Genomic DNA, 19,490 nt, shown 5'->3' on the forward strand with positions numbered 1-19,490 from the left:
AGTCAGCCTCAACTCCATATATGGTGTTCAAATATGTTTGGGGAGAGCCCGTTTGTAACTCTGGCTAAACACACACATCCACCCTACAAGCACACCTGGTGTAAAGGGCCCACTCACCTGGAATGCAGGGGGGTGTTTTATATATTATAATGCCTGTTCGTTTTGTATAGGATGGCTCACCTGAGTGTGTGTATAACTGGCAGTGCCGCTCCAGCCTCACCTGACCACACTCAAGAGAAGCACTTGCCAGATATTTTTATCCACTTACTCACAAAGCTCCCAGTTGATTAGGGGCATCGCAAGAGTCTTCTCAAACCCTTTAAATGTCTTTCCGCGGGTCCCTGGCTCGCTGTCGGTTCTCCTCGAGATGGTTCCTCTCTTTTCTACCCCTTCAGGGGTCTTAGGTGGCAGCCGTGGGTGGGATGCGCCGCTCTGCTCTTGGGCCCCAACACTGGAAAGGGATGCCCTCTGGCAGAGGGATTCCAACTCCTGGTTGCACTCGGCAGCCGGCGGCCTTGGGGCGGCAGCTGAGGAGGAGGAGGATTTGGAGGAGGAGGGAGTTGGCGGCCGCCGAGGCCCGGGCAGCGGGCCCCGTCCGCGGCGGGCGCGCTCCGCGATCCTCCCTCGCTCGTCTCCTATGCTCATATTTGGACTCGGCTGCCAGTGCCCAGGAATTTCCCGTCATGCCTCCCGCCGCCCTGTCCGTCGCCCGGAGCCGGGGAGGAAGGGAGGGAGGCTCGGACAGCAGCGGCGGCGGCGGCTCCGTGGCACTTTCATGAGCCCGCGGCGGACCCTCCCTCGCCCCCTCTCGCTCTGCGTCTGCCTCAGCCTCTGCCTGGCCGCGGCCGCGGCCCGGGGAGCCGCTCAGTCGGGTGAGTTTGGGGCTCCCTCCCCGCCCCGCCTCTGCCTTCACGCCCGGACCCTGCAAGTTGAGGTGTGACCCCGACCTCCGCTCCCCTGAGAGAGCCGGCAGCGCCCCTTTCAGCCTCCTGCGGGGACACCCCCCCCGACCTCGTCTCCTGAGCCGAGGAGGGGCGCGGGCGGTGAGGGGCGGATGGAAGGAGGGCAGGGCTGGCTTCGCCCCCGCCGACGGGAGGCGTCTGGCAGCGTGGCTGACACCTTATCCCGTCCCGGGAGCGAACCTGAGCCCGAGGGAGGCTCTCGAGCGACGCGGGCGCCCGAGGGAGGGGCGGCCGGGGCAGGGACGCCGCCCCCAGCTCGGGAGGGCCCGCGGCGGAGGCCATCCCGGAATCCCCTTCCCCGCGCGGATTCCGCGGCCGCTCAGATAGCGGGCCTGGACTCGTGGGAACGGCCAGCCAGGCCCGCGCCTCCAGCCGCGCGTCCGGGAGGGCAGTGGGGCGCCCGGAGGCTGGGGGCGGGGGCAGCGGCGGGCGCGCGGAGACTAAGGGTGCACCCGGAGGCGCACCGCAGCCCGCGCCGCGGGGTCAGGCTCCCGCGGGCGCGGTGGGTGTCAATAGGCCAAAACCGAGCAAAATCCCGAATTTTACAGGTACCAGTTTTGTTTTGTTTTTGAGCGGAAAAAAATGCATCCGAGTCTGGTTTGTTAAGTTTCACCCTGGACTATTTACAAGTATATGACCGAAAGGTGCCATTCCTGCCTTATTTGGTTTATAAGCTCGTTTGATATAAGCTGTCAAGTGGGGGTAATTTAGCAGTCTTAACAGAATGATTTTTAAAGATAGTTTTCTTTAAATCATGTGGAAAATATCAGTGAGGAATGTTTTTTAAACATAAAATTACTATAAAAAGTAATTATTTCAAAGTACAAATGTAGAGTTTAAGGTAAATGTGAAATTGCACGAACTTCTATATTTGTGATGAGTATCTAGTCATCTCACTTCTTAATTTTATCTGGAATGGAAGAACAGAAAATATAATTCCTCAGAGTTGAGATTTCTCAGGAAATTTTAGTTTGCTTTTGTTTTTGCCACCAATAGAGTAAACTGTCAAGATAAGATACGGCTAAAAACTAGGATTTATAAATTAGTTGAAAGCTGACTCTACTAAGCATAGATTATATTCAGCACCCTCTGGTCTATCGCTTCATATTTCCATTTGCAGCGCTGGTGGCAAAATAGATTTTTAAAAAATAGTTTTGTCTATAAAATAATCTTCAGGATTCATGTAATTTATAAAATTGTCAATTCAGATTGATGGCAGATTTTAAAAATATCTAGTATTTATCTATGTTAATTTAAGTAATAATACCAATTTCATGTTTGCTTCTAATTAATATTGTTTTTCAAGAAGACCTACTTTTTAATGGATTTATATTTTAGGAGTTACTTTAATAGCACTTCTTGGGGAACAGAACAGGTTCTGTCTTCACATTTTGTCAACAGTCTTCTAAAGTATACTGTGCTGAACGATAAAGGGTAGATTGTAACTGCCAGAGATTATCTGTTGTTTTTTCTTTTTGCCCTCCCTCAGTGATGTGTTGACTTACCTAATACTTGTGGTCAAGCAGCCCTTAAAGACCCAAATCCATAGTACTATGGCCCCTTGCCAGAAATTTTGAAAACCAAGTTTATATTTGGACCATTTAAACACTTATTCTTTTAATTTTGGTCCCAACTGACATATTAGTCTAATTTCTGGTGACTTTTATTAGGGCCCTATGTAAATGTCTGGATTTTTTTATATTAAAATAAGCATCTCTCTGCCATTGAGAATTTTGTCACAGTGCCTAAACTGCCTGTCTGCCAAGGTTGCAAGCATACAACCATGTAGGTTCTGAATCAACACAGTTTTTTGGCTTTTAAAGGTGCTTGGTCTAATATCTTAACTGAAATGTTAACCCATTTAGTCAGAAATCTTTACCCTTTTGCTAAACTTTAGTAACAAGAATATCCAAAAAGTATCTCAACAGTAGTTTTCATAGATTTTTCTAATACAATTTTTCTTTTATAATTAAAAATAAATTTTCAACCGTTAGAGCAGCTTTAGGAAATAATGCTTTTTGGTCCTGTCATAATCTGGTCACAGTCCCTTTGATTTTTATCTCACCTGTGTTACTATAGTTAGGGATTTGGTTGATAAATTTCATTTTGATATTTAGCTTCCTTCTCTGTAAAATGATGAAGTTGGACAGAGTCTCTATGTCCCTTCCAACTCTAGGATCCTGTAATATTGTTTTTGTTTATATAATCCTTCAGAGCCACCCACTACATTGGTTCAAACTTCTGATTGTCAACTCTGACTTGCTATACTTGTTTAACTGCTTTACTTGTAGTCAGATCTGATGGGTGCAGATCCAGCTTTGGGGAGACAGGATCTGTCTCAGGAAAGTCTTGATACCTGGCATATCACACAGATGCACACACCTGGACAGAGTTCCATGATATTAAGCTTCTGTTACTTTTTTCCCCTTATCTAATAGCAGGAAGTGCTGGTTATATCATAGGGTAAATAGTTAAGCCAAGCCCTAAGATGGTTTGATATTCAGTTTTGGATTTGGGTCTGGGCTAGGGATACCACTGGAGAGCACCCAAACCTTTGTGTGGTTGGGTGCTAATTACTTGGGGCATTCCAGATGAAGTGCCCTATATTCAGTATGAACTTTTTCCATGCCTCAGAGGAGACTGAATTGGACCTACCCATCGGGTTTATTCAGAATTAAATCGGCTTTGGGTAGGAGGGTAATCAGATAGCTATTTAATTTACCAGTTGTTAGCATCTCTGGTTGCTGTACAGTTATCTCAAGGCTTTACCTTGAGTATTCCTATATTTTCTCCTTCCTGGGGATGATGGGTTTTCCCTTTAAAAATGCTCACCATAATCCTGTATCTCTGTTCACATATTTGTCTGTATAGCATACCAAAGTCATATTTATGGCTTTTAAGGAAATACAAATGAAAAGAAAGTATAGGAAAGATAGATCAGTAATAAATCAACCAGTTGACCTTATGAAGGATTTTGGTTATTGCTGCATTTAAGCTTCTGTTCCAAGTAATACAAATGAACTTGAACTAGTTTTAGGAAAAAGAAAGAAAGAGAGGGATTTGATGGAAGCCAAATGCACGCAGACCTTATTAGGGACCAGGGACTGGAAAACCTGGAATTTCCTGTCTCTAGTCTTTGCATTTCTTTGCTTCATTGTTCTCTCTTTGCTGACCTTTTTTTTTTTTTTTCCTCTTTTTTCCTGTGTTCACAGTTGTATGTGGCTGTTCAGCAGCTCCTGGTTATTTAGGTGTCTCAGTTCCAAGCACAGGGAGAGACTAAATCGATGAGCCTTAACCCTGAATTCCTGAGACAAAGAACCTGATAGACATAGCTTGGGTCACATGGTTGATCTAGATTTTCTCTATGGTCTCTTCTAATTTTAGACTTCTTTGTACTATGCAAAGTGCGTAGTACAAACATTTACATGGTTTGACTTTGCATTTTTCCATTTTATATTATGGGGTTATTAGTTCTTAAAATGTGTGTATAATTTTCTCTTGGTTGCAATGTGTGCATAGAAGAGTGTGTCACCTTCAGTGGATCCTAAGACGTAGAGCCTTTCATTCATAACTGCTGCAGGAATGCTGAAGAGCCAGGCTCTGGGGAGTAAATTGAGTGTAGCACCACATTCAGGATTCAATGCATCTCAGGATCCAACTGAGTTGTGAAAGTCCTGTTTAATAACAACTGATCCATCCTGCAGATAATCATCTGCATATTTTCAGGAATTAATTGAAGTAAAACATAGTTTTAATTCATTAAAACTATGTAAGTGATCATTAGAGACTTTCAAAATAGTAATAGTTTAGGCACCCAGAGTTCATCAGGTTTTCTTTCCTATTTCTCACACTTCTAGCATTTTCCACCTCTACCTTTCCTTTATCTGCTGCCTGGAATACCTTTCTCTCATAACCTGGTGAAGTCCTTATGGCCTCTGTTGCATGGTATTTTGTGAAGCTTTCTGCATCTCTTAGAATTTCTCACTTCCTTATGATTCAAAGACATTTTTACCTCTATTGGAGCACGGTTTTACCATCTTGCATTATAAAGTCCATATGTGTTCATATTCTTCACTGGACTGTAAGTTCTATGAGACCGATGAATCATCTCAAAGAACTCTAGTAGACTGTTAGCATCCATTGTCCCAGGTATAATGCTTTCAACCTTTCAAATGTTCTGAAGCATTTATGGCGTCCTGCTTGTCACTACCTTTTTCTTTTGACATTGGAGCTCAGTCACACGGCTCTTCTTCGTCGGGGTTCTTGTCTGTTTTCTAGATTTTACAGGCTTTTCCATGAATATGCTAATTTCCTGTGTGAGAATCAACTATATAGAATGATAGGATGTTTTCCTATAAATTGAGATGGCATAGAGAAGAAGAATATAGCAAACTCATGTGGAAGGAAATCAACTTTTGTCGAGTACCCATATTTACCAGATCAGATTGGGCAGGTGTAGAAAATAATTGGAGCATATATGAGGGGGAATAGTGGGAAAATAAAGTATAAAGATGGAAAATTAGGTTTGGCCTAGAACATGGAAGGCTTTTAATGCTGGGCTAGGAAATTTGGACTGGGTTAGTAAGCTATGAGACTGAAGTGTTTTTGGTGCTGGAAATGTCATAATCAGAGTTGAATTATGGGATATATTATCTAATAATTCAGAGGATGAATTGAATTGGGAAAGAAACAATTGGACTAATAAAGAAAAGGGTTTTTGTTAGAGAATGAAGACCTAAACTAGGGTAGTGACAATAGGGTTGGAGAAGTATTGCTGAAGCAAATTAGACAGAGAGAAACAGTTAATTGGATGTGGGGAAAGAGGGATGAATAAAGGTGATAGTAAGATGTTAAGCCTGGATGATTAGGAGAAGTGAACTCAGAGCAGGTTTATAGGTGGGGGTAAAAAGTAAGTTGTGGGCTTCCCTGGTGGCGCAGTGGTTGAGAGTCCGCCTGCCGATGCAGGGGACACGAGTTCGTGCCCCGGTGTGGGAGGATCCCACGTGCCGCGGAGCAGCTGGGCCCGTGGGCCATGGCCACGGAGTCTGTGCGTCCGGAGCCTGTGTTCCGCAACAGGAGAGGCCACAGCAGTGAGAGGCCCGTGTATCACAAAACAAAAAAGTAAGTTGTGTTTTAGATCTATTGCGTTTGAGGCACTGGAAGAACATGCATGTGGAGATGTGTGGTGGAATTAGAAATATGAGGCTGTAACTTGGAGAGATTGGAGTTGGAGATAAAACGTGTATGAGTAAGGGAGGTTAAAAATAAAAGGGAGAAGAAGAATTTGTCTACTGGAGTAAGAGCAAAGGCACAGGAAAAGTATCATAAAGAAGATATGCTTTGGTCTGGCTTTGAAAGATGCCCAGTCAGTACCTGGCGTTCTGTCCATGATCTTTCCTTGTTTAGGGGACACCACATTTACTCCCTCTACAGTTAGTGCCTGGGAAACACTGAACAAAGGGTGCTGCAGCCAGAATGACCTTCCTAACCTGCAGAATTGTTGCTACTACTTCTTTGTTTAACCCCCCTCCAGTGGCTTCTTAAGATAAGGGACTAACTCCTTAAAAGTCTTCATCATCACCAAGCTCCTCTGTGCTCTGGGCCTCCTACAAGTTGTTCAGTTGGCCTTGAACACACATTCTGCTCAGTCTCCTCCTTGTTCTTCCCTTTACCTTCCCCAAGAATGTGAAACAGATACGATTCCCACCAGAAGGAGGACTCTGGCTTTTTTTTGTCCCATGGTCAGGTTTTTGTTTTTGTTTTTTTGTGTGTGTGTGGTACGCGGGCCTCTCACTGTTGTGGCCTCTCCCGCTGCGGAGCACACGCTCCGGACGCGCAGGCTTAGAGCGCGGGCCCAGCTGCTCCGCGGCATGTGGGATCTTCCCAGACTGGGGCACGAACCCGTGTCCCCTGCATCGGCAGGTGGATTCTCAACCACTGCACCACCAGGGAAGCCCCATGGTCAGGTTCTTATCCATACAATAATTAATGACCTTTTCCTAATCTATAATCACATCCCTCTCCCTTTCTTACAGAATGCTTTGCTTCTCTTATCTCTTCAAGTGTCACCTGCAAGGTTCTTGCACTTGAATTGGCCACCCTGGCCACAGTACCCTGACTCTGATGCTTGGCTGTGGTAGCCTGGAACAGCATTGTGACCTGGCATTTGTATAATCGGGTTGCCCAGCTGTGTGCTGATTTGGAAACAGCGAGACAATTTCTTGTACCTGACTTTCTGAAGGAAAGTGGAGGGAATTTATTGGGTTGGCCAAAAGGTTCATTCATTTTTTTCTGTAAAATGGCTCTAGTAGCACTTAGTTGTCTTCAACTTCATTCGAAACAATTTTGTTAGATTGTATGTGACAGCTGTCATTATCAACGTGCATTTTAAAAAAGACATCAAAATTGGTGAATTTTTTGTGTAGCCATTTTAATATTGAAAATGGAAAAAAGCAACATTTTTGGCTTATTATGGTTTATTATTTCAAGAAAGGTAAAAACGCAACTGAAACGCAAAAAAAGATTTGTGCAGTGTATGGAGAAGGTGCTGTGACTGATGGAACGCATCAAAAGCGGTTTGCAAAGTTCTGTGCTCCACAGAACTTTGTGTTCTGATACTCCACGGTCAGGTAGACCAGCTAAAGTTGATAGCGATCAAATCGAAACAATAAGTGAGAACAATCGATGTTATGCCATGCAGGAGATAGCTGACATACTCAAAATATCCAACTCAAGTGCTGAAAATCACTTGCACGAGCTTGGTTATGTTAATCGCTTTGATGTTTGGGTTCCACATAAGTTAAGTGAGAAAAACCTTCTTGACCGTATTTTCACATGATTCGCCACTTAAACATAATGAAAATGTTCCTTTTTTAAAACAAATTGTGACGGGCGATGAAAAGTGGATACTGTACAATAATGTGGAATGGAACAGATCGTGGGGCAGGCGAAATGAACCACCACCAACCACACCAAAGGCCAGTCTTCATCCAAAGAAGATGATATTATGTATATGGTGGGATTGGAAGGGAGTCCTCTATTATGAGCTCCTTCCAGAAAACCAAATGATTAATTCCAACAAGTACTGCTCCCAGTTAGACCAACTGAAAGCAGCACTCAACGAAAAGTGGCCACAATTAGTCAACAGAAAATGCATAATCTTCCATCAGGATAACACAAGACCGCATGTTTCTTTGATGACTAGGCAAAAACTGTTACAGCTTGGCTGGGAAGTTCTGACTCATCCGCCTATTCGCCAGACATTGCACCTTCGGATTTCCATTTATTTCAGTCTTTACAAAATTCTCTTAATGGAAAAAATTTCAATTCCCCGGAATACTGTAAAAGGCACCTGAAACAGTTCTTTGCTCAAAAAGATAAAAAGTTTTAGGAAGATGGAATTACGAAGTTGCCTGAAAAATGGCAGAAGGTAGTGGAACAAAAGGATGAATACATTGTTCAATAAAGTTCTTGGTGAAAATGAAAAATGAGGCTTTTATTTTTACTTAAAAACCGAAGGCACTTTTTGGTCAACCCAATACTTCATTGAGAGGACTTATTTGCACCGACTGTAAATAAAGGTTTGTAAATTATGGAGATGACTGCAGGTGAAATAGAGAAACAATGCTGGTAGAGGAAATGTCTTCTCAGGGCCTAGCTTCCTGACCAACGGTCTATCCGGGTTCTAAGTTTCTAAATATAGTACATTGTTCCAAATGCTCATCTAAAGAGACATGTTTATGTTCAATATACAGGATTAAGAGTAATTTCTAACTCATTTAAAAAAAGGGGACCCTCCCATGTGCTAGTAGTTGTGCTTTTAGTAGCTGTTGACTGAGAAAATACTAGCAAAAATCCATTGTAAAAATTTGAGTTTTTTAAAAAATATAAAAGCATTACATGTTTGGAAAGTACACATATGTGGAAATTATGACTCACAGAGTCTATAGACAACACTTGATTTCTTGCTTTGTGAATCTTCTCAGGGAGGTTCTGGTCTCAACATTCAGCGGCTCCTTGTCGTCTCCCTTTAGAGTGTGGGGGAGACTTTTGTTTGAAAATTTGAGCTGTAGCTGAACTTTTGCAATGACAGGAAAACTCTTTCTCAACATCTTCTTTCAACAGCAATTGCCTGTTTTATGCCAGGCAATTTACTTTATGCTAAGGCCTGGCTATTATGTAGTCTCAGGGATTAGTACATGAACACTTCAAAAATTATATTTTCAGGTATATAAGCATCATTTTTAGGGCAATCGTGCTATTATAAAGATGAAAATTAGTAGATGATTTGCATGCAAGTACATATCTTCTGCAATCTCTGTTATGGCCATGGAATAACTATCTGCTATTACTATAAATTACACAGTGAATTTTTATGGTTTGTTGGGTCAGTTATTTTATTTAAAGGCAAAAACGAAAATCCAAACAAAGCAAAACCAGCCAGTCCTTCAGCACATATGTTAAGGCAACATTGAAAATAAGCCCATGCTGCATGTTAGAGTCCTTAAAAAATATCAGGACAGCCCTTGTATAAATCCTAGAGCCCTGAATTTTACATTATTCTTTCATTTCTCTTGCTTCTATTGTGTTTAGTTGTCAGAGAGAGAATCTGGGCTTGGTTGCGGTTGGGAGAGATCTATAGTGACTATTGTAGGTGGATACTTCTTTTATCTTAGATTAGTAGTGAAGTACGGAAAGGTAGGGCCATGTCTCCCAGTACACAGTACAAGAGAATAGATAGGACAATAGGTGAGAAGCCACAAGTGGTCTTGGAGCTCTGGGCTGACAGTTGTTAAGTGTGAAAAAGAAAAAGTGCATGCATTGTTGTCCTTGTTCCTTATTTCTTGTGTGTGAATATGCCTTCTAGTCAGATCACCCTAAGGGGCCGAGAAGAGGATGGGTTGAAGGCAGAGGTTGTTTACCTATGTGCAGAATCAGTTGAAAAATTGCAGACTCATTAGCATATATGCATTCTTATGTATGTGTTCATGTCACAGGGGAGTCAGCATAGTCACTGGATAGCCACTTGGAAGACTGGGTTTCCTAGTCCTGCTCTTGGCTGAGGCATTTTAACTCCCTGTGCCTCAGTTCTCACATCTGCAAATTGAACGAATTCAGATGGGCAATACCTGATGTTGCTTTTGCATTCTATAATTCTATAGAATGATTCTATAATCTCTGGGTTGTCTAAAAGTCTTCAAGTACTTTTCATAATTTTAATGGAAGTGACATGATTAATAAATTATGCAAAATTGTGTTCTCTTGTTATGTTTGGTTCAAGCTGTCTATTTTGTGGAACTAAATATAAAGGTTATTCTGAGACTAATATTGTATATTTGAACCTTGTAGCCTAGTGTAATTTGATCCATAAGCAAAGTTACATAACCCTTTTAAAGATTTAGTATTGATTTAGAGGATAGGTTACAGTGTATTAGAAGCATCATATTAGCTATCCCATCTAAAGTAATGGCATTAAGCAGGAGAAATTATGTTGGTTGTTCTAAATGTACAGCTAAGAATTGCTTATGTAGGCTTGGTGATATATCTCAGATGGGAAAAGTCCTCTTTTATCAGGGTACACTGCCAGTGGAATTTGCCTTTGACCATCCTAGAAATATATTTAACTCTTAAAACTAGTTAATTTGGTCTTATCATTAAAGAAGAAAATCTCTTCCCTTGAGCTTTAAACAGAAAAAAACTTTACTAATTTGAGAGGTTAAAAAAAATCTTCTTTTGCCTTTAAAATGTATTAGTAAGTTTTTCCCTTTTTATTATAAAATATTTCACACACACAAAAAGACTACATAACGCCTATACAAGGTATAAAGAATAATTTCCAAAAGTATGGGTAACCCCACTCAGCTTCAGGAATGGAATGTTGAAGCTGTGACCTTCACCAGTCCTATCTTCCCTTTACTTAGAAGTACTCACAGTCATGCATTTTGTGATTATCACTTAACACAAATGATAACTGATAAGCTCTTGCTTTCTTTATAGGTTTACCATAGATGTAGCCCTACATATTTTATTGTTTAGTTTTGCATGTTTTGGAAGGCTACATAAATGGTATTATCTGCTGTATAACTTCCATAACTTGCTTTTTTCCCCCATGACATTATATTTGTGTTATCCATATTGGTGTATATAACTCAATTTTTTTAGAGATTAGCATTTCTTTTATTATCTATATGTTTTTCTACTTTTTATTTATTTCTGCTCCTTGCACATTTATCTATTAGGGTTCTTGTATTTTCCAGTGGATCAAATCTTTGTATTTTCTCCCATTGGTTTTATGCTTCATTATCCATATATCAAATAATAATAATAACGATAACGATAATAAATAGAAAATACAAACAAATGTTACTATGTGCCAGGTACTAGTTTAAGTATTTACTGTTTACATATATTAACTCATTTAATGCTCGTGGCAGCTTTATCAAGGAGGTACAATATTATTATGATAGTTCATATATTAAGATTAGTGCCTGAGGCACTGAGGCATTCCATCATTTGAATCCAGGCAGTCTGGCTCCAGAGTCCGTGCTCTTCATCATTACACTATTCTGACTCACTTTTTATATAGTCGTTTCTTTTGATTACATTTTTTTCTCATTTAACTTTTTTTTTTTGCAGTACGCGGGCCTCTCACTGTTGTGGCCTCTCCCGTTGCGGAGCACAGGCTCCGGACGCGCAGGCTCAGCGGCCATGGCTCACGGGCCCAGCCGCTCAGCGGCATGTGGGATCTTCCCGGACCGGGGCACGAAGCCGTGTCCCCTGCATCGGCAGGTGGACTCTCAACCACTGCGCCACCAGGGAAGCCCCCATTTAACTTTTTAAGGTGTTAAAATGTTTCTGTGACATTTGAAAAAGAATGACCATAGTGTGATGTTCAGATTGGTTCTCCTGTACAATACCAGTTGCTTAAAGTCATTCCAGTTTAATTTGTGTCATGGTTAGACCATGACTTTTTTATACAGGTGTGGTTTTCCCCCCCCATTTTCTGGGATTTATTATTGCTTTTTTTTTTTTTTTTTTTTTGCGGTACGCGGGCCTCTCACCGTTGTGTGGCCTCTCCGTTGCTGAGCACAGGCTCCGGGCTCCGGATGCGCAAGCTCAGCAGCCATGGCTCACGGGCCGCTCCACAGCACGCGGGATCCTCCCGGACCGGGGCACGAACCCGTGTCCCCTGCATCGGCAGGCGGACCCCCAACCACTGTGCCACCAGGGAAGTCCTATTATTGCTTATTTTTTTCTTTTTTCTGATTAGAAGAAAAAGAGTATGCCTTCTTCATTATCCTTCTAAAATCTTTCAGTTTTTTACTTTTGGTGTGTGGTTTGGAATTGATTCCATTGATTCCCTGTGCTAGTTTGGGCCAGTTTCTTCATATTTAGACAATGACATCCTCTTTTAAAAAATACGTGAGTGACCTTATATGAATCACTTAATCTTCCTGAGCCTTGGATTTCCCAACAAAGCTGTTTTGTTAAGTATGATTATTTTAGTAATCAGACATATGTGACTGCTAATCAGAACTTCCTGTGTGTGTGATATAACCAAGTGTGAAATAACCAAGAGAGATCATGAAGGCAAATAATTAAAGGGAAGTTCTTGATAGTGATTAGAAATTGCTGATTTTCCCCAACTCCTTAAATTACAGAGTAAAAAACTTTGGCATAGAGAGAGAAAATCCCTTTGTATCCTTACTTTTTTGGTATAGCTGTAATTTTTTTCCTAAATTGATTAATTTCCTTATTAATTAATTTTTCTCTTACATTCAGTTACTTCACAATTTTTTAAGGTTTTCCTAAACTCTTGGATAATCTCCTAATATCCCTCATTTAAATATGCTCAAGTTTCTCTCATCTTAGAAAACAAACAGAAAGCCTACTCAGCGTGTCATCCTCTGTGACAAAGTTGTTTTACAAGTTGTTCACATCCTTGCTGTCACTCTTTTTCTGTCATCCACCCAGAAATATGTATTGAGTTAGATATATGATCTTAGGCAAATTAATTAAATCATCTGTGCCTCAGTTTCTTCACTTGCAGAATGGGGATAGTAGCATTCCTACCACATGGACTGTTGTAATCATTAGATGAGACGGCATATGTGAGTCACTTAGCACAGAGTCTCCCACAGAGTTAATTCACAGTAAACGTAAGCTCGCAACTCCATCATCACCATCCTAGTCTCATCATTATCATTGTCGTTCTGGAACAACACTCTCCTTGACCTCTGCCTTCTTTGGCCACTGCTCCTTCTTCATCTTCTTTACTAGTTCTTTCTCTTCTAGCTCCCCTCCAAATGTGGAGGTTCCTCAGGGCTCTGACATTTTCTTTTCTCATTTTACACATTTTCTTAAGCAATCTTATTTACTCCATGGCTTCAGTTCCATTTGATAAATTAACTCCCCCCAAATTTACCGACAACCTAGTTCTGTACCTAAGCTACAGTCCTGTATACTCACTTTCTTCTATAGCATCTCCATTTGATTGCTTGTATGTACCTTCAACATGTTCAAAACATTATTATTATTATTATTATTATTATTTTGCCCAAGCTTAAGTCTCCCACCTTGTTCCCTAGCTTAGTAAATGGTATTGCTAAGTGCCCAGTTCCCTGAGCCAGAACTGGAGTCCTCTTAATTTTTTTTTCCCTATCTCACGCCCTGCATGAATCGTTTGCCTAGATTTCTACAGTAGCTTCCCAGTTAGTCTCACTACCTCTTTTCTGATGCCACCCCCATCCATTTTCCACATTTTAGTCATGGCAGTCTTTTAAATTCAAAGATCTGATCATGTTACTCTCCTTCGATTACTTCTCTTTCTTTTTAGGATGAAGTCCCAAATTCTTATAAAAGCTTCAAGATTTTCTTCTGCCTACCTCGTCAGCCTCGTCGTCTCCCCCATCTGTTCCTCACTTACACCTTCCAGACACCCTGCTCTTCTTTCATAACCTTCAGTGGGTTACACACACTCTTATCTCAGGGCTACTGCTCATCTTTTTCTTTGTCTGGTATACTTCTTTCCTCATTCTTAATCGGAGCAACACAGTCTTATCCTTTATTCTTAGGTTAAATATTACTACCTGCAGGAAGGCTTTCTTATACCTCCCAAACTAGACTACTTCCCTGTGTTATATAGGATCTTTATTCCCTTTCTGCTTCTCCATGATCCTTATTGTACTAGCTAATAATATCATTCTTACAAATATGTAAGCTTCATGGTGGCAGGGACCATGGCATCTTATTTCTCACTTTGTTCCCAGCATCTGTTTGTTAAATAGACTAAGAGATGAATGCAGTGTGGGCTTGCCCAGTTTGGGGAATGAAAGGCTTCTAGCTGAGTTTGGTGTGTTTTTCTTAATCTTTCAAGGTGATAAAAGGGGAGAAGAGGAAAGTTTAGGTTTACCATAGTTTAACTTTCAGACTTTAGGGGCCTCAGGTAGAGAGGAGGGAAGCAGCGTCAGAACTGGAAGTGGGTCTAGCAAGAAGTATTGCCTTAAGGTTGAAGTTTCTTTCCTCTAATTAGGGTGACATCAGAAATTCCAGGCAGTGCCCTGAGTATTTCCCAGTTTTGACTGTCTTTTTCAAAAGTCAGCCTTGACAGTGCTTCCCAAATCCTTGGTATGCTAGGCTTGGCCATCGCCACAGTACCCCTGCTTAGTGTGGCTTTCAGTGTCAGAAGTGCTTGCTGCAGTGACCTATGGGATCTAGACATACCCTGTGCGGGTTATCAAGCTCTCCATACCTTTGACCTACCTGTTCTCTGGACTTGGCTCCTCCTATTTAGAATCCTGGATTCTCTTTCACTAACTTGCAGGAACAGTGTTTGCACATGGATGAGCTAGGAGTTGGCCTTTTCTTCAATACATCCTCTGTACTTTATCTTGCACAAGTTTATCCTATTTTAGTTCCCAGGGCTGATATATATATAGATTTCCTCTATTTTTATATTCTATTTACCATTTCAGTGGGAACTGGTAGGAATCTGATTAAGGGAGAACATGAGCGAGTTCTCTCTTAAAAGATATTTATTGGGCTTCCCTGGTGGCGCAGGGGTTGAGAGTCCGCCTGCCGATGCAGGGGACGCGGGTTCGTGCCCCGGTCCGGGAGGATCCCACATGCCGCGGAGTGGCTGGGCCCGTGAGCCATGGCCGCTGAGCCTGCGCGTCCGGAGCCTGTGCTCCGCAAGGGGAGAGGCCACAACAGTGAGAGGCCCGCGTACCGCAAAAAAAAAAAAAAAAAAAAAAAAAAAAGATATTTATTCATGTTGCCACTTTTGTCTTTGTGTGTGCGTGTGTGTGCACTTGCGCGTGCACATGTATGTGTGCATGTATGCAGTCTCTCTTTTTCTTTCTGCTGCTTTTCTTTTTTGATCCCACTATGCCATTTATTTGTTTTGTAACTATATGACAGTCATTTTTCAGTAGGTGCATTTAAATCATTTATATTTTATGTTATCAGGGACATATATTTTTTAAAATTTATTTTTAAATTTTTGGCCGTGTTGGGTCTTTGTTGCTGCGCACGGGCTTTCTCTAGTTGTGGTGAGCGGGGGCTGCTCTTCACTGCGGTGCGAGGGCTTCTCATTGCTGTGGCTTCTCTTGTTGCAGAGCACGGGCCCTAGGCGCGTGGGCTTCAGTAGTTGTGGCACGCGGACTCAGTAGTTGTGGCTCACGGGCTTAGTTGCTCCGCCGCATGTGGGATTGTTCCAGACCAGGGATCAAACCCATGTCCTCAGCATTGGCAGGCAGATTCTTAACCACTGCACCACTAGGGAAGTCCCCATCGTGGACGTATTTGATGACACTCTTTGTCCTGCTCTTTTATCCCTTTTTAATGATCTTTTCCCCTTGGTTTTCAGTCTTTGGCGTATGGTTTCCATGTTTTATTTGCTTTTATCTTTCATAGGGATTGAAACAGTGACATCATATTTTAGGTTCCATGGCCTTGAACAAGTGTTTAAAAATATCATTAAACCTGAACTAATCTAGTCAGCACATTAAAAAAAGTAAGATTCAACAGCGTTTCGCCCTTCTCTGCAGGAAAAATTTTGGATTCTTTTATTATTTTTTTTCCCGCTCTGCTTTTGTTAACTAAAGTGGGACCTGTAGATCTACATGATTGTTGCTGAATTGTTGTTTTTATATTATATGTTCACTCTTTTAAGGATTGTTTTTATTTTTTTCATTTTCATTTAATTATGTAATATCTACTGCATTCAGCGATTATGACCATAACTTTGATACCTTAACTTCATCATTCTTAAGGATATTTTGATTCATGTGCCATTTGGCTAGAGTCTATCCAAGAGTTAATGTCTTTCCTGAGCTCTCCTGTTACCTGAGGGAAATACAAAATGTTGTATAACGTGTTACCTTTCCCTTGCAAAACAACATTTAACTGAATCCAAAAAAGCATAATTAGGAGGCTAGAAAATGCTTATAGAATAATCTGAATGCAAATTGTACTGTAATTACAGAATATAAAATATTGCTAGCATTCCCTATGGAAGAAGTACCTGGGAACAATGGAAGTTACCGACACTCAGATAACAAATCAAAGGCATTGGTGGTTCAATGGTAGAATTCTTGCCTCCCAGATGACAAATCAATATCAGTTACAAGGTTACTACTGGGAATTCGGTACCTCTAATGTCCTAGATAATTCTCAGGGTCATGATGCAAAATCAGTTATAAGTCCTAGAATAGTTTTATCTTTGAGTAAGAGTGAATGATATTGGCAGTTTTAATTGAATTACAACAGTATTTTATAACTGCTGTTGATATGTTCAAATTAGAGTTGACCAAAGTTTACTTTGTCAGATTCCTGTTTTATTAGTACATTTGCCTCATGCATGCATAAAGTTATATCACTCTATATAATTGACTGAAACAGTTGATTGCAAAACTTGAAATAGTTCCTTTTTGCCAAAGATAATGATTTTTTGACAATCACTAAAACATAATTACTGAAATAGAAAAATTAATCTTACCTGAGTTGTCTGTTATACAATCACCTCAGTCTTACCCTGCCCAAAATGGAACTAATTAAACCATCCAACCCAGACACACACACATGCACGATCGCATGCACACTCATGCAAACATGAACACATGCATACACACTCTCTCATTCTCTATCTGTATCTCTACATGGTATCTCAGACCTCCTCTGCTTTTCCTTCTAAGTAAGGGAAGTAAAATTCACTGAGCAGCCTGCTAGTTATCTCACTTAATCCTTCCAAAGCTTAGTGAAATAAGTGTTATGGTCTACATTATGCAGGTTAGGAATCAGAGACAAGAACTAATTTGCTCAGAATTTATCAGCTGGTTAAGTGATAGAGTCAGAAGTTAAACCCAGTTCTGATTCTTTCCTGTATACTGCACTTCCTGGGTATAGGATAGGACTCTAGTCCTGGACGAACTAGGACATTATGAACAGAGATGGGGAAAAACAGAGGAAGTGACATTTGAGTTCAGTTCTATGAAAGCATTTATTGAGCCTTTAATTTACAGAAGTGAATACCTCTGGCTGCTCTCAAGGAGTTTTTAGGAGAGGCATATCTATCTATCTATCTATCTATCTATCTATCTATCTATCTATCTATCTATCTCTAAAATTTTAACGTGCAGTAATAGATAAATAATAGAGGTACTGAAGTAGGAAGTAGTGTAGAGAGGTAGAATTGATTCATTTTCTAATGGAAGGGTTGGGGAGAAGGGTGAGAAGAATAGCTGTGAAAAAACGTTTCCCAGAGGAGATGATACCTAAACTGGGTCTTGAAGGTTAGAAATGAAGATTTCATTCTTTATGTGGTATGAAAAATATGGGTGATATGGTAAGGGTGGAAAAGGTGTGTGGGAAACAATAAATAGTTGACTGTTATCAGAAGAGAATCTTCATTCATTCATTCAACAAACACATATTGAATACTTATTAGAGGTTAGGCACTGGTGAGGTACTAGAGATAAAGTAAAGGACAAGAGAGTTAGTGGATTGTACCATTGTGTACCAGGGAGTGTTGGGGACTGAAGTTAAGATAGGAAAAGAAATGAATCTGATAGGTTCTCTCCCCATAGGTGTTAATGAGCCATGGAAGTACATGAAGCAGTGTTCTGACATGGTCAGAGTGAGTATACATCACTTCTGTAGCAGTAGGGAGACTGGCTGTGAGGGAAGTCAGGGTAGAGGCAGGAAGACCAGTAAGAGGCCATTACCACATTCTAGATGAGAGATGAAAAGAAAAGGATGTATTTGAGCAGTATCTTGGAAATAAGATTGACAGCACTTGGTGTTAATTAAGTATGAAAGATTAAAATAGAAAATAATTGAGGATGACTCGCAGATTCGGGGCTTAGTGGTTGTGTAGAATGGAAGTACTTTCTAACAGGATCAGGAATACAGAAAGAATAATAAATTGGTGAAGAAAGAAAACAAATTGAGTTTTGGATGTGATAAATAGTTTGCGGTGCACATGAAATACCTAAATTCTTTTAAAAACATGAGTTAATCATCTAAAGTTAATGAAGAAAACCATTGAGGACAAAGTAGAAACACTATTATGCAAAGTACTTTATTTCTTTCACTTTATGATCTCATTCAGATCTTCTCCTTTCTCCCAAGTTCAACATGGTGTTAAAAGATAGTTAATAGAGACCATTAAGATTTACTTTTCAGTGGAATAGAAGGACTACATTTTCATAAAACTTCTCCTTTATCTGTGTTATCAGGTACAAGCTGCAAGGCATACCATCATGAGAAAATTCTTACTTTCTACAATAGAAAGTAAACTTGGAGGGGAAGGATGCTAAAATTCTGATACAAAAGCAAACATTTATTTGCAGTTTCCAGTGCTAAAACTTTCTATTCCTGGAATGGTGGCAGAGTTCTAACAAAATATTTGAAGCACGATTTACAGATACCTATTTTTAGGGCTTATATTCAACTCATTAAAAACAGTTTTTTAGTGATAGATATAGATAACTGTAGTTTATAGTCGCAGGCATAGGACAGGATTTGTTCAGCCTGCATTAGCAAGTTTTTCTTTAGATTAAATGGTCCACTGAAGCACTGCATCTTTTTTAACACGTCTAAGCTTTTTTTTTTTTTTTTTTTTTGCACATGGTTTTTGATACAAGGGAACTTAAGGTGAAAAGCAACAGCCTCCAACTCTATCCCTTCTCATCTCCGCCTCATTCCTGTGAAAATCATTCTTCTGGTAGTATTTCTTGATTCATCAATTTCAGATAATATCCAGTTATGAAAAATAAGGATTTATCTGCTCTTTCTTCTCCATTTTGTCTACCATTGTTTATTGTTTTGTTGATCTAAAAAATTCCTTTATTGTTCACTTTTGTAACATTAAATAATGTATTTGCTCATGAACTTTTGATAGGCTACATGACAAGCTGCTGTGACAGAAAGATTCCAAGTAGAGTGACTGACATAAGTAGAAGTTTATTTTTCTCCTCCAGGATAGCCTAAGGTAGGTAATAGCCTAAGGTTGAGTTGTGAGTAAGTAGC

At 40.6% G+C, this 19,490-nt stretch overlaps 1 protein-coding gene across 1 annotated transcript in view; it reads left to right on the top strand.

Moving 5' to 3' along the window:
* Positions 1 to 564: 564 nt before the first annotated feature.
* MSRB3 (methionine sulfoxide reductase B3) overlaps positions 565 to 19,490 on the top strand; it is a 167,973-nt gene continuing 149,047 nt past the window's right edge. Inside the window, exon 1 of the mRNA XM_067009691.1 lies at positions 565 to 872. The gene's annotated coding sequence lies outside the window, so the exon portion shown is untranslated. The remainder of the gene's footprint in view (positions 873 to 19,490) is intronic.

The sequence above is a fragment of the Kogia breviceps genome, chromosome 12 (genome assembly GCF_026419965.1).
Source record: "Kogia breviceps isolate mKogBre1 chromosome 12, mKogBre1 haplotype 1, whole genome shotgun sequence".
In the NCBI taxonomy this organism is placed as follows: Eukaryota; Metazoa; Chordata; class Mammalia; order Artiodactyla; family Physeteridae; genus Kogia; species Kogia breviceps.